At 55.0% G+C, this 12,754-nt stretch overlaps 1 protein-coding gene, 1 long non-coding RNA gene and 1 other non-coding gene across 4 annotated transcripts in view; 2 read left to right on the top strand and 1 right to left on the bottom strand.

Moving 5' to 3' along the window:
• Positions 1-8,986: 8,986 nt before the first annotated feature.
• LOC122452355 lies at positions 8,987-12,684 on the bottom strand. The gene is made up of 3 exons (XR_006272661.1): positions 12,603-12,684; positions 11,551-11,855; positions 8,987-9,485 (listed from the first exon to the last, which is right to left on the bottom strand). It is a non-coding gene; the product is annotated as an uncharacterized LOC122452355 (long non-coding RNA).
• On the top strand, positions 9,398-9,470 carry TRNAG-UCC. The gene has a single exon. It is a non-coding gene; the product is annotated as a tRNA-Gly (tRNA).
• The window catches only part of SLC26A9 (solute carrier family 26 member 9), a 31,834-nt gene continuing 29,723 nt past the window's right edge, over positions 10,644-12,754 (top strand). Inside the window, exon 1 of one of the 2 annotated variants that reach the window (XM_043485888.1) lies at positions 10,644-10,733. The gene's annotated coding sequence lies outside the window, so the exon portion shown is untranslated. The remainder of the gene's footprint in view (positions 10,734-12,754) is intronic. The other variant, XM_043485887.1, reaches the window with a different exon arrangement.

Raw genomic sequence — 12,754 nt, forward strand, 5'->3', positions numbered from 1 at the left:
GGTTCTAGACATGTGGGTGTGCTCATGTTGGGTGCTCAGGACTGTTTGTGTAATTGGTGGGGCAGCCAAACCAGGAGCACTGGGGTCAAACCAACCTTTCTTCTCCACTGGCCTTTATCCTGCACTCCACCCAAGCACCTGGTGTGGCTGAGCCACTGGAGGTGAAAGAGCGATCCCCGCCCCCCTCCTCCCCAGCCTTCCCAGGCCGAGGACTCTCTCAGCTGACACTTTCCAGGACCAGTCTAGTGGGATTCACCCCACTGGGACATCTCTGCCCCTGCCCAGACCCCACCCCCCATACAAGCCTAGGCCTGCAGACCCGCTTGCCTTGCAGTCTTGGAGTAAGGGCAGGAATTGGATGGGGACAGGATGTGAGGGGAAAACAACAAACCCTTTATTTGGTCTGGGAACTTCAGGGAAGTCCTGGGGCTTCAAGGTGTTCACCAGAAGGGACTGTACATCCCATTCAACTGTTTGTCTCTAGACAAGTCCAGTTTAAGTGTCTCCCTTGCCCCTACCCTCACATCAAGGAAGTCCTTCCCTTTTCAGAAGAAATGCAGGCCAGGTACTTCCTGGGCATAAGTCAAAACATATCATTTTTTTTCAGCCTGGCAGGGTGGAAACATGAGAGCACAAAGCTAGAAAGTCGGGAACCCCGAGGTCTGATGCAAGCTTGGGTATTTCCCAGGCGTGGGAAACTTATCCCTAGTTTCCACGTATGCAAAACAGTGATGAATAGCCCCTGTCCCCGCCACAGGGCTGTGGCCAACAATTAGATGAGATGGTGCATGTGGAAAGCACCCTATAAATTGTGACTGCTCTACAAAATACAAAGCACCATTTTTCCTTAACCTTAGTCAGTAACACAACTCCATTTTTCGTCCACTTGCTAACCCCAGGGAGACTCCACAGACTAGAAACCACAAATCCGTGGGGTTGTTCCCCAACCCTAAGACCCCCACCCTTCCCCTATCTTCGCATTCTAAGCAGGAGACAGAGGTGAACTAAGCAGGAGGGTAGCGCCCTCATCCAGGAAGGCTCACCTTAACCGGGGCATCAATTATAAAGATTTTGCTGTTGGAGAGAAAGAATAGACTTCTGGTTGCCAAGGAGTCAGGGTCAGGGAAGGAAGGATTGGGAGTTTGAGATCAGCAAATACAAGCTGCTGTATATAAAACTGATAAACAATGAGGTCTTACTGTATAGCGGAGAGAATTACATTCAATATCTTGCGATAAACCATAATGGAAAAGAAAATGAAAAGTGTATATATATATATACATAGAGAGATAGAACTGAATTACTCTGTGGTACAGCAGAAATTAACACAACATTATAAATCAATAATTCAATAAAGTCTTTTTTTAGAAAGAGAGAAAGGGAAAGGGAAAAAAAAGATTCTGCCGTTGGATAAGCACAGGGCTGGGAGTCTCAGCTGACCCAGATTGGGATCCAGAGACTGGGTGTGACTGATAAGCCGGTGAATCAGAGGTCCTCCAGACCTCTCTTTACAGGAAAGGAAGAGTTCCTGTGGTCAAGTCTCCGGGGCAGAGGAGGAGAACCCAGGAAATGGGCGTCTACGTTCTCTCTCCCGAGCCAAGCTGTGGTGACTATAAGCAAAAGCTGAAGGGACAGTGTTCTCATCACACTCGGGGCCCATGTGTGGGTTAAAAACTAGACTACAACCCAATGGAGAGGACCGCAGCACCGTGGACTGCAGAATAAAGTCTCTCTTTTTTCCTACAGCAGGCTCAAGGCTACTGCAGCCCTCGGCTTCATAAGGTCATTCATGAGCTCAGAGCCTTTCCATCTGTTGTTCCCCGTTTGCCAGGCCGTTGTCGTTGTGCACGGTTGGTGCTGGGTCGTCAGCATGGCAGGAGGAGGAAGAGCGTGGAGACTCAGCCAGCATCTCAAGGCCCAGACCTGGACGGGGCTCCTCTGGCTCAGCGTTGCATTATGAGCACTCAGTCACACAGTGAGGGAGGCTGGGGAGTGGACTCCAGCGTGCCACCGCGTGCCCACAGCAATGCTGTCGCTCACTGGTGGTGGAGAGCTAGCAGTCTGCAGCATGGCTTCGCGGGGCTGGGCCGCCACAGTTCACACAGCCTGGAGGGAAGCTCCCACCGCCCTCCTGTGGGACGCACGGGGTGCCCTGAGACACTGGACCTCGAGGGCGGGAGCTCCAGGAGGCAGCAGAGCAGAGCTCCCAGAGGGGCCCTCTCTCCATGGCCGGTGGGCAATGGAGAGCAAGAATGAGCTAAGAGCCGAAAAACCTACCCAGGGATGCCCAGACACTCCCAAGCCTGCCCACAGGAACCTCAGCCCCAGAGGGGAAGTGGATCTTTAATCAGAGGGATGGGGCACAAGCAGGCAAAATGGGGGTCAGTTGTGACCCTCGACTGGGTCTCGTCAGCTGCTGGGACGTGGCTGCAAATGAAGCACCTTCTGGAAAGCTTGGACCCTCACAGACCAAGGCTGAAAACACAATGAACGATGGTCCTTCTATAATCGCCCTGGGCAGGACACAGGATGGGCTGTCAGTCGGTAGATAAGCTTAGGACTTTTGGTCCGTGAAGGACACAACAGAAGCAAAACACCCAAATGCTATGAACCAGGAAGAGAGTCCCTTGTAAACCATTAAAGCCAAATCCCTAAGAGCACATGATCGAGTGTCTAGTTGCGGTTATCACCTGAGAGAACTACAGGAATCTGAATGCAATCGGAGCAAACAGGCTGGCTGCACGGAGGACACGTGGCTTGAGCTGAAGGACTTGGAGAACTGAGAGGAAGGGAGAGCATTTCAAGCTGGATGGGGAGAGGGTAGAAGAGGAAGGACCAGGTGGGTGGGGTCGGCCCTCTGGAAATCGCCAGATCTTGTGATAAATGTTTTTCATGAGTTGTTGTTCAATTGCTAAGGCATGTCTGAGCTGACTCTACAACCTCATGAACTGCAGCACGCCAGGCTTCTCTGTCCTTCACCATCTCCCTGAGTTTGCTCAAACTCATGTCCATTGAGTCATGGATGCCATCCAACCATCTCATCCTCTGTCATCCCCTTATCCTCCTGCCTTCAATCTTTCCCAGCATCAGGGTCTTTTTCAATGAGTCGGCTCTTCACATCAGGTGGCCAAAGTATTGGAGTTTCACCATCAGTCCTTCCAGTGAATATTCAGGGTTGACTTCCTTGAGGATTGACTGATTTGATCTCCATGCTGCCCAAGGGGTTCATGAATTACCTTGTTTAATCTTCCCAACATCACTCTGAAGTAGGTGCTGTTATCACTCTTATTTTGGAGATGAGGAAAACAAGAGCTCAGAGAGGTTCAGTAACTTGCCTGTAGTCACACAGCTTGTTCCCAGGGAGCCAGAGCCAGTCCCAGGACACGCTGGCAGCGGACTCTGCTCTCAGCCTCCTTGCAGGGCCAGCAGTGGCATCAGAACTTCCCAGGCAGACTTGCCACTGCCCTTGGCAAACAGCCCCAAGGGTCACATTGAAGGCTGGTGAGTGTCCCTTCTCCCAGCTCCCTGCTCGACGGAGCAGTCCAGGTCCTGCCCGCAAGCCTGGCGCCCTGCCTGCCTCTGAAGATGTCCTCAGTGGGAATCACAGCCAACAAATGTACCAGCAGGACGAGACGAGCTAAACACCCGAGCGGTTCCCGGGGAACAAAGTGGCTCTGTGAGTGGCCCAGGCCGGAGCTCAGCCCTGGACAGCTGCCAGGAGCTAGCCCCAAGGGACCAAGTTGTCCTGAGGACTCCTCCAAAGCCGTCCGCGCTGTGGCCTGCTCCCCGCACTCTGGAGTTGGGACACGTGCTTCTCGAGCCTTGGACCTCAGAGCCTCGCGGCCAACCTCCGTCATACCCGCCTCTGCCTGCTGGGCTGGGAGACCCAGAGAAGCGGCCCCAGCTGAGGTCCCAGCACACTGGCCTAGGTCCCCTCCTGCACCATCCGTCACGCTGGGACCACTTTCTCCCACATTCTCGGGGAATTCCATGCACGTCTTATGCCCCCACCCCCCGACTCCCAGAGGGAGAATGGTGTTCAGGCTGGTCAGGACTGAGGAGCTCTGAGTGTGTCCGGGCTGAAGCCTTGACCTGGACCCAGTCCCCTACCAAGAGTGAACAACCTCTGCTCTGGGGCTGAAAACCTACCCCAGCGTGCTCCCTCCTCTGCCCGAGCCTGTGACGGCTGGTTCTGGGCAGGGAGAGGGTGGAATCAGGATGCTCGGTGACCTGACCTTGGAGGGTTGAGAAAACACAGCAAGGGAGGCTTATTTGGGGAATAACTTTCTGGACTTAGCGCCCAACACAGCCTCTGGGGGAAACTCAGGGAGACACCTTCCCCTCCACCGTCCCTCTCTCCAACATGAACCGAGGGGAGTCCCAGCTGCGAGGCTCTGTTCTTGCAAGGACTGCCCTCACCTAGGGCAGGTTCCTCAGGCAGGAGGGCACCAGGACCCAGAGGGTGAGGGGACTCACCCCCACCCACCAGCCCACAGGCTGCAGGGTGAGGGAAAGACCACAGACAGAAAGTCATTGGGGAGCTTGTGAGGTGGGGGGGGGCACAAGTAGGGGTGTCCACATGCCCCGAGCCCCACTCCCTTTTAGAAAAGCCACTTGTTCAGTGCCCACATCGTGCACATGCACACCGACATTCACGCTCACACCCTCTTGCTTGGCACCTCCCAGAGGTGGGAGGGGCTCCAAGGCCCAGGTGTGACAACGCCCTGATGTTTGGTTGCAGCAACTCGGGAGGAGAGCCTTCTTGAACCCAGTCTGCCACTCGGCTGCATCCCTGGGAGGCCAGGAGGGCAAGGCCTGCGAGTGGGAGCCCAGCACTCCTGACTCCTGAGACGAGGGAGCAGGGCCATTGAGGTGCAGGGTGGCAAAGGGTGTCACAGGCTGGGGTGTGGCCAAAGGGCTGAGGGTAGCAGGTATCGGAGAGCTGATGGATATGGGCAAAAGGCCAGGCGGTCATGCCCCACGGAAAGGAACCTGCCTTACAAAAGCCATTTCCTTCTCGCCAGGTGTCCCCTTGGACAGGTGAACAGACTGAGCCTCCCAAGTGAACAAACGGACCCAAGATCACATGATCAGCAAACCCAGAGCCAGACTCTCAGCCTGGAGTCTCTGTTCTTCCCACTGCATCCTGATGCCTCTCACGTACCCGTGACATAGTCACTGACTTCAAAGAGCTGCTGGGGAGACAGCAACTAGAAGACCTAGACCACCTCACCTTTGGCCAGTTGGGGTTCAGAGAGCATGCAGAGGAGAGAGGCCCGTGCGGTCAGGGGTGATGGGAAGGAAGAGTTGGGAGGACTGGACTGGCTGGCGAGTGATAGGCACTTTCCAGTTTTATTCTCTCCTGGAGAATGTGGGATAAGAAAGGGGAGATGGGGAGGCATCATTTCCAATTTCTTTGCTAGGTCAAGACCCTCTTGTGATCAAATTCTCTCTCTGCCCAAGCTAGACCCTGGAGCTAGGGCGAGACCCTGGAACCAAGATTGTCAGTGCCATGTTTCTCCAGCTATCTCAGTTCTCCTAGAATTGGGAGGGGGTCTAGGTCCTCTTATACCGCAACCTCTATACCCCTCTTGGAGACAGCCCGTATACCAAGTTAGTACACACTTGGCTTAAGGGCCCAAAGCCAGAATTGTGGTCAACGTGACTAGATGTGGAACTCCCCCCGTCCTCACCTCAAGCCTCATCCACAGGGTTCCCAGGGCAGGCTGAAGTGCCTTGAACACCCTCACCGAGTCCACCAAGGTCTGGCCTGAGCAGACTCATCTCCCCTGTCTGGAAGCTTGCAGGGCCAGCATACCTGGGCTCCCGGGCCCGACACTGTAAACCTACTTGTCCCAAACCTCCCGGCAAAGTGTTTGGGCCCCACGAGCAGGGAGTCCTCTGCAACCAGCAGCACCCTGGATACCCGGTGTCTCTCGAGAGCCCCTGGGTGCCGCGGAGAAGGGAGGAAGGGTCACAAACCACCTCCCACCCACTTTGTGGAGAGAGAGGCCAGGCTGGAGGGCCAGGTTGGGGTCCTGGGTCGCACCCAGCCTGGGCTCTGACATGGCCTCTCTGGTGACCTTGGGCAGGTCCCTCCCATCTCTGGGACCTCCCATCTCTCTCTCACCTGTAAAATGAGGGAGAGGACTCCGAACCCTGAGACCCCTACTTCTGCTCCTCATTCGAGGGTTCAACGACATGCCCCTTCCTCTGGCCCCAGGTGCTTTGGAGGTCTTGGCCAGCACTGATCTGACTCTCTCCAGACGGATCCTGTCCTCACTCTACACCCTTCAGAGCCCCCTTAGCTTCCTTCCAACATACTGCCTTCCAGCTGTGTGTGCTCCGGGAAGCCTCCCTCTGCCGACTCTTCAGTCTTGGCCTCTCGGGGCCTGGCTGCCTTCGGTCTCGGTCGCCAGCGCCTAGCCCAGTGCCAGGCACACGGCAGCAGCTCCGGTGCCCTGAGTTAAAAGCCCGGACACAGGTTGGCGTCCCTGCCGCTCGCCTGGCCTCCCCTGTCCCCTGACCCATCTCAGACGCTCACCGCTCTGTGCTCTGGCTTCCCTGGGAAGAGAGGTGCGAGCTGGCTTCTCCGTGGGCACCCCTGCAGCCCTGCCAGCTCCCGGGAACTCAGGAAGCTGGCACCTGCAGGGCCAGGTCAGATCCTGCCACCGCAGGGCAAGGTGCTGAAGGTTTTTCTGACTCCAGCCTTGAGGCGTTTGCTTAAGTTGCTGGGCTGCTTTGCCCAAAACATGATCCTGCCCGCACGCTTGGCCCAGGCCCCACGCAAGGCACAGGTACAAGAAGCCAGCAGGTGCAGATAAGGCTAAAAGTGGCATGATTCATCTTCTTGAGGTCTAGCCTCAGTTTACTAGTGTGGAAACTAGCTGCTCCTTAGCTGGACCAGCTCCAAGGTGACATCGTCAGAAGGGTACTTTGTGACTACTTTGGCTTTACCTGCATAACTCAGTAAATCCCCCAAATCTGTTTGGTATGAGCGTATGTGTGTCTGTACACGCACCACTCTAAGATTTGCTGAAGAATAGGGTGGAGCTCTGGTCAGATGGAAACTCAGGGTTAGGATATCAAGGGAGAACCTGGGATGGAGTCAGGGGTCAGAGGCTTGGAGACATGCTGGGACCCCTCCCCTATAAAAACAGTGCTTCTAGGACAGGCCCTGTCCCACTTCCTCCTATGAGTGGCCACGTGGGGTTTAAACCTCAAGTCCCAGGCTCTGGCCACGATAGGCCCTTCTGTGTCCCCTCCTGGGGAAAGCCTTTCCCGACCACCTCCCAGCATCCCCACAGTCTCTCCTCCGCATGGCCATGGCACTGTGACTGCATGTGATGAGGGTCTCTTCACCTTGCTGTCTTCCCCCAAGAGTGAGATCCTCTCAGGGCAGGGGGTGGGCCTTGTGGATCTCAGTATCCCCAGCGCAGCATCCTGGCATTGGGCGATGGTTAAGTTAAGTGAATGAATGGACGGATGGATGAACACAGTTTTCAACTCTAAGGGTAAGGCTGTTACCAACGGAGAACCTGTATGCTCCAGGAAAGTACAGGGTTGACGCTGAAATGTGTTCACCATGAAAAGCAGACAATGATTTAACAAAGTCAGGACTGCTGGGAGGCTGATGTGCTTGCTCTTGGCCCCTGGCTCTTGGTTTCTGAGTCTGCCTCTTCTCTGTGCTGTCATTCCTGCCATCTGTCTCTCCCCGCCTTTGTTTTCTCTCCACCTACCCACCGTCCCATAATTTAACTCTATCCAAGATACCCCTAAGATGTCCTTTTGAGCCATCTGCCTCTCCCTCCTGTCCTCTGCTTCTCTGGCCTCTGGTCTGGCTTTCCCCAGATTCTGAGGGCTCTGTCTACCTCCCTTGGTGCCTTCAGAGAACCCTCAAGGCTCTATGCTCTTCCTGTCACTATTATACAAGATCAGCCTTCCCGGAATTTTGCCAAGACGGTTGGAGAAGGGCTAGGGAGGAGCATCAACAAGTTGCCAGCCCCATTTTGTAGGCCTCAGCCATCTTTACCCAAGTTATCTTGGAAGATATACCTGATGGGGAGGCTGAAAGTGTATAAAAGGTGGAGTCTTAAAAGGTGGCTGTCATCCTTTGCTTTGTGGGTCAAAAATTAAAGTGGTAAAATGGACTAAGCATAGAATTTGAGGCCATAATATCCAAATTGGATTTCTGCCTCTTCAAACGAGGCCTTTGTGACTTTGAGCAAGTTATTTCACTTCAGTCAACTTCAGTTTACTCCTCCTAAAAATGGCAGTAACATGACTACATCACATGGTTGCTATGAGAATTAAACCAGATAACCTGTCTGTCACCCAGTGTCACTATCGAAAGTCAATCAGATTCAGGACAGACTGACTCACATTAACAAAACTCACAGTAGATCAATCGATAGACCAAAATGTCCACGGGTCATTTAAAAGAGAGAAATGTACCTGCAGGCAGTCCTAGATGCCCCAGACAATTGGACAGTACATTCTCTGCACTCAAAGAATCAAAGTACGACAGAAAGATTTCCCTTGCAGGCATGGTATCCCAGCAAGGGAACTTAGCTGTTTGATCTTGGTGCTCACAGTCACCTGGTTATTGGGAGAGTCTGATAAGGGGGCTCAGACGGTAAAGAGTCCGCCTGAAATGCAGGAGACCCGGGTTCAATCTCTGGACCAGGAAGACCCCCTGGAGAAGGGAACGGCCACTCACTCCAGTGTTCTTGCCTGAGAATCACATGGACAGAGGAGCCTGGCAGGTTATAGTCCACGGGGTCTCAGTTAGACACAACTGAGTGACTAACACTGATAACTCATCTGTGCAAAGTTTAGACCAGGTCATGTTACCCATGCCGCTGGGCAATACTGGAGATGGATGCGCCAGCTCTGGACCTCTGGCTCTACTTTGTTTGAAGATTTCATCACACAGTCATTCACCCATTGCACAAATCTATACTGAACTTTTACTAAGTGGCAGGCACTGAGTTACACGGTAGGGATGCAGGAGTGAATGAAACAGGTACTGCCCTACCCTCCTCATGGAGTTCACAGTCCTTGGAGAGAGACAGTGGCTGGACACATGATTTCCGCTGTGACCAGTGCATTGTTACTATGATGAAGCAGAGGGAGTGGTGGAACATGACGGCTAGGCCTGTGCAGGGGCCTGGGGCAGGGCTGCTGGAGGAAGTGCCCACGCACACGCCCGGCCTCCGGCAAGTGGCAGACATCCTGGGGCCAGCTTCGCTCAGGCCCCTGGCTACACCCTGACAACTCTGAGTGACTTGGGTATTACCCTCATCCCCATAAGCAATGCATCTGCAAACTCTGCCTTGGGCTGGGCTTGCAGACAATTCATTCTTTCATTCATTCAACAAATATTTATTGTGGGACTTCCCTGGTGGTCCAGTGGTTAAGACTCTGTGCTTCCAATGCAGGGGGCATGGGTTCAATCCCCAGTCAAGGAACGAAGATCCCACATGCTGCACAGAAAAAAAAAAAAAAAAAAAATTTTATTGAACCCTTATTATGTGCTTAAGGTAGCTCATTTCACCTTCTCAGTGGGACTTTCTCCTTAGCTTCCAGGGGGACTTACTGAAACCCCCTGTACTGATTCCAACCCATCTCAGAGCCTCTGTTGTCTTCTGGAGAGATGAGAGGACAATTCAGACCAACACAGTACTGCCCCAGATGTGAGAAGGAAGGGGCTTCTGGCACCAGCTGGGGACCCCCTCTCTCAGGAAATATGTCAAGAAACTCCCCTAACCCACGACTCTGCCCTTCCTGAGGTTCACAACACTGAGTGAGCATGGAGTGGGTGGGCAGCTCTAACCCAGAAGGCACGTGGCAACCTGAGCTGAGCCACGACCGAGGGGCGTTCACTGATGGAGGTGACAGAGGCCTGTGACAGAGATGTGCGAGCCTTTGGGTCACCTTACACATATCTGCTGGCATTCCAGTCTCTTGAGTGCCTTTACCATACCCCAAACTCCCATGCACCCCGCACACCCTACCTGGGAAGTTAGGAGGGCATCAGTCAAGACACAGAACTTACGAGTGACTTAAGGCTGGGGTCGGAGCTGGGACCCAGGTCTCCACCACTGCCCCAAACCTCTCAAAGGCCCTCAGGCCTCCCCCAAAATGGCCTGCAGCCTTCCTCAGGGGTTGCAACACCGTCCCCCTGCAACACCCCGAGTCTCCAACCTTCAGAGCAAGAAGCCCCAGGCCCCCTCCCCTTGGGTGGCCTCAATGCATCCCCTTGTCCAAGAGGCCAGGCGGCTTGACCCCAGAAGCAGCAGGACAGCAAGCTTGGAGAGGGGTCTGCTTCGACCCCTCCTCAGCCACGGCTGGCTGGCCCTGGGGGAGCCCGTGGGGCCGGGGCCGTTGAATGTGACCTATTGTCTCCGGGGTGGATTTAGGAAGTGCCAAGCTCCCATCAAACAGCCCTGCTCCTTGGGCAAAACAAAAAAAGGGCTGTTCATTTGGGACCTTTCTTCCCTTATCTCCTTTTCCTATCTCCCCAGGCTTAGCTATGGTGTAGTGTTCAAAACCACTTCCCCTCCGAGCCAATCGGAAGCCGGGGCTCACCCCGCGGCCCTGAGGTAAAGTTATTTATAAACGCCTCCCTGGATTATTTGAGCAGAGCCCTTTCGCACACCTCGCACACCTTTCAGCTGCCCGCTCCCCGGACACGCCTGCAGCCCTGCCCAGACGGCCCTGCTCACCCACCGGTAAGCACCAGCCAGGCGCCCGCTGGGCTGGGGTCATCCCTGGAGGAGGGCGGGGGTCCGTGAGGGGAGGGATGACAGGGACCAGCCGGCCACGGCAGCGGCTGTTTGCCAACCTGAGCACTGGTGGGGAGCAGGCTCCAGCACCCCAGGTCTGAGAACAGTGCCCAGCCCCTCAGCCCTGAGGAACCCCTGGGGCCCTCACTTCCATGTAAAGGTCTCAGCTGCAGGGCAGGGGGCCAAGGGAGCATGCAGGACAGAAGCTCCAGCAGAGAGACCTGCCAGACCCCCAGATGGGGTGAGGAGAAACAGTCGGCTCCTTTGCACGGGCTTCTTCCCTTTGCAGAGGAAAGAACAAAAATACTGGACCTTTCCCGGGGCACCGGCCTTTGAGGCTGCTGGCTGCACCTCTCCCTTTCTTTGCAAGTCTTGGAAGCAACAAGTTCTTAATGCTTGGCTCTCCAGTCTCTCTGCAACTGTCTCCTTGTCCTTCTGCCCCAAGACATTCTCTCTCACTTGTTTGCTTCTCCACCTGCTCAAGGCACCTGCCTCCTGCTCCGTGTCCCCTGAGTCCTGAGAGGTTGGGGGAGGTTGGAGGGCAAAGTGAGGCTTAGAGACAGCAAGCAGGGCTCCATCAGGCAGGCAGGCAGCAGCAGGACCCAGCCACCTGAGGGTTGGACCAGCTCCTAGCTCCTCGTCCGACAGCTCGGAGGGGCCCAAATCACCCTCAGGCAGGACCCCCACTCCTCCCAATGAGCCCACAGGGTCCCCAGGCTTGGGCAAGCCAACCTGTCATTTGAGCACAAGCTCCCCCACTTACACTTGACTGTGCTGAGTCTGAGGACCAGGAGAAAGACCAGCTTTAAGGCCGTGCCTCTTGGGGAGGCACAGCATGCCAAGTAGGGCAAATCAAGAGAGGCCTTCCCCCGCAACAGCATCACTCCCACTGATATCCCTCTGGCATGGCCCTCCTGGCCTCCCTTGGCCCTGGCGTTCAGAACCTGGCAAGAACCTCCCCGGGCAGCACCAAGGCTGGCACACACAGTTCCTTCAGCACCAGGATGGGCTCTGTGGGTGCCTCCCAGAGACTGGTCGGCCGACCTGAAGACTCATTTTCGTGAAAGCCTGGGGGACAGAGGAGAATTCATTTTTATCTCTTGGTGTCCAGAGTCTTTCAAGGGATGGTCACAAAGCAGGTATTTAGTGAATGTGTGTTGAGCTAAATCAAACAACCCACATCTGATCCCAGGGAAGTCCCCGAGGGAATGAGTGACCAGGTCAGCACTGAGGAAGCTCCAGATTTCTTAAACCAGAGCAGCGGGCCCCTCACTGGAGTCCTTGGACACCCAGCTGCTTCCAAGAGGTGCACAAGACTAGCCCCAGTCTCCATGCAGACCTCCCAGAGCCTGACCTGAAGTGTTTCAGGCACCCATGACCTTGGTCAGGTCTCACTGCTGGGAAGTGCCCTCCTGCTGGAACTGATTCCTCAGCCCAGCAGCTGTCTTGGGCAGAGAAAGCAGAGAGGGGCTCGCGGGCTTAGAGATAAGCAGTGGGATGGGGTGGGTGGCAGGGATTCCCCCCGGTGGGGATGCCAGGCCCTAGAACAGCTGGAGAGCAAGAAGGCAACACAGAGAGATTTCATGCTCTCGCCTGGCATTACCAGTGAGGGAATTGGGCTGGGGTTAAGAGGGGGTGGGAAATTTGCCCAAGAAACATGGAGGCAGTAGAGATAAAAGGAGTGTTGATAAAAGGTCTTGAAAACTCACAGGCCTCTCTGCCCACACTCCTTCATGCCAGAGACGCGGTCGCTAGCTGAGACCCCAGTCCTCCTCTCCTGTCCCCAGCTCCCACCCCACACACCTCAGCACTTACCTTTCCCTCTGACTCCCACCCTGGATGAGACGGGGAGGAGCCAGCAGCTAGAGCAAAGGGGAAGCCTGAAAGTGACCTTTCCTCTGCCCAGGACACAGCGATCGCCCGGGTAGGGACCAGTGATAAGAAGACCGAGGTGGGTTGGCTGAGCT

Source organism: Cervus canadensis, chromosome 13 (assembly GCF_019320065.1).
Source record: "Cervus canadensis isolate Bull #8, Minnesota chromosome 13, ASM1932006v1, whole genome shotgun sequence".
Taxonomy (NCBI): Eukaryota; Metazoa; Chordata; class Mammalia; order Artiodactyla; family Cervidae; genus Cervus; species Cervus canadensis.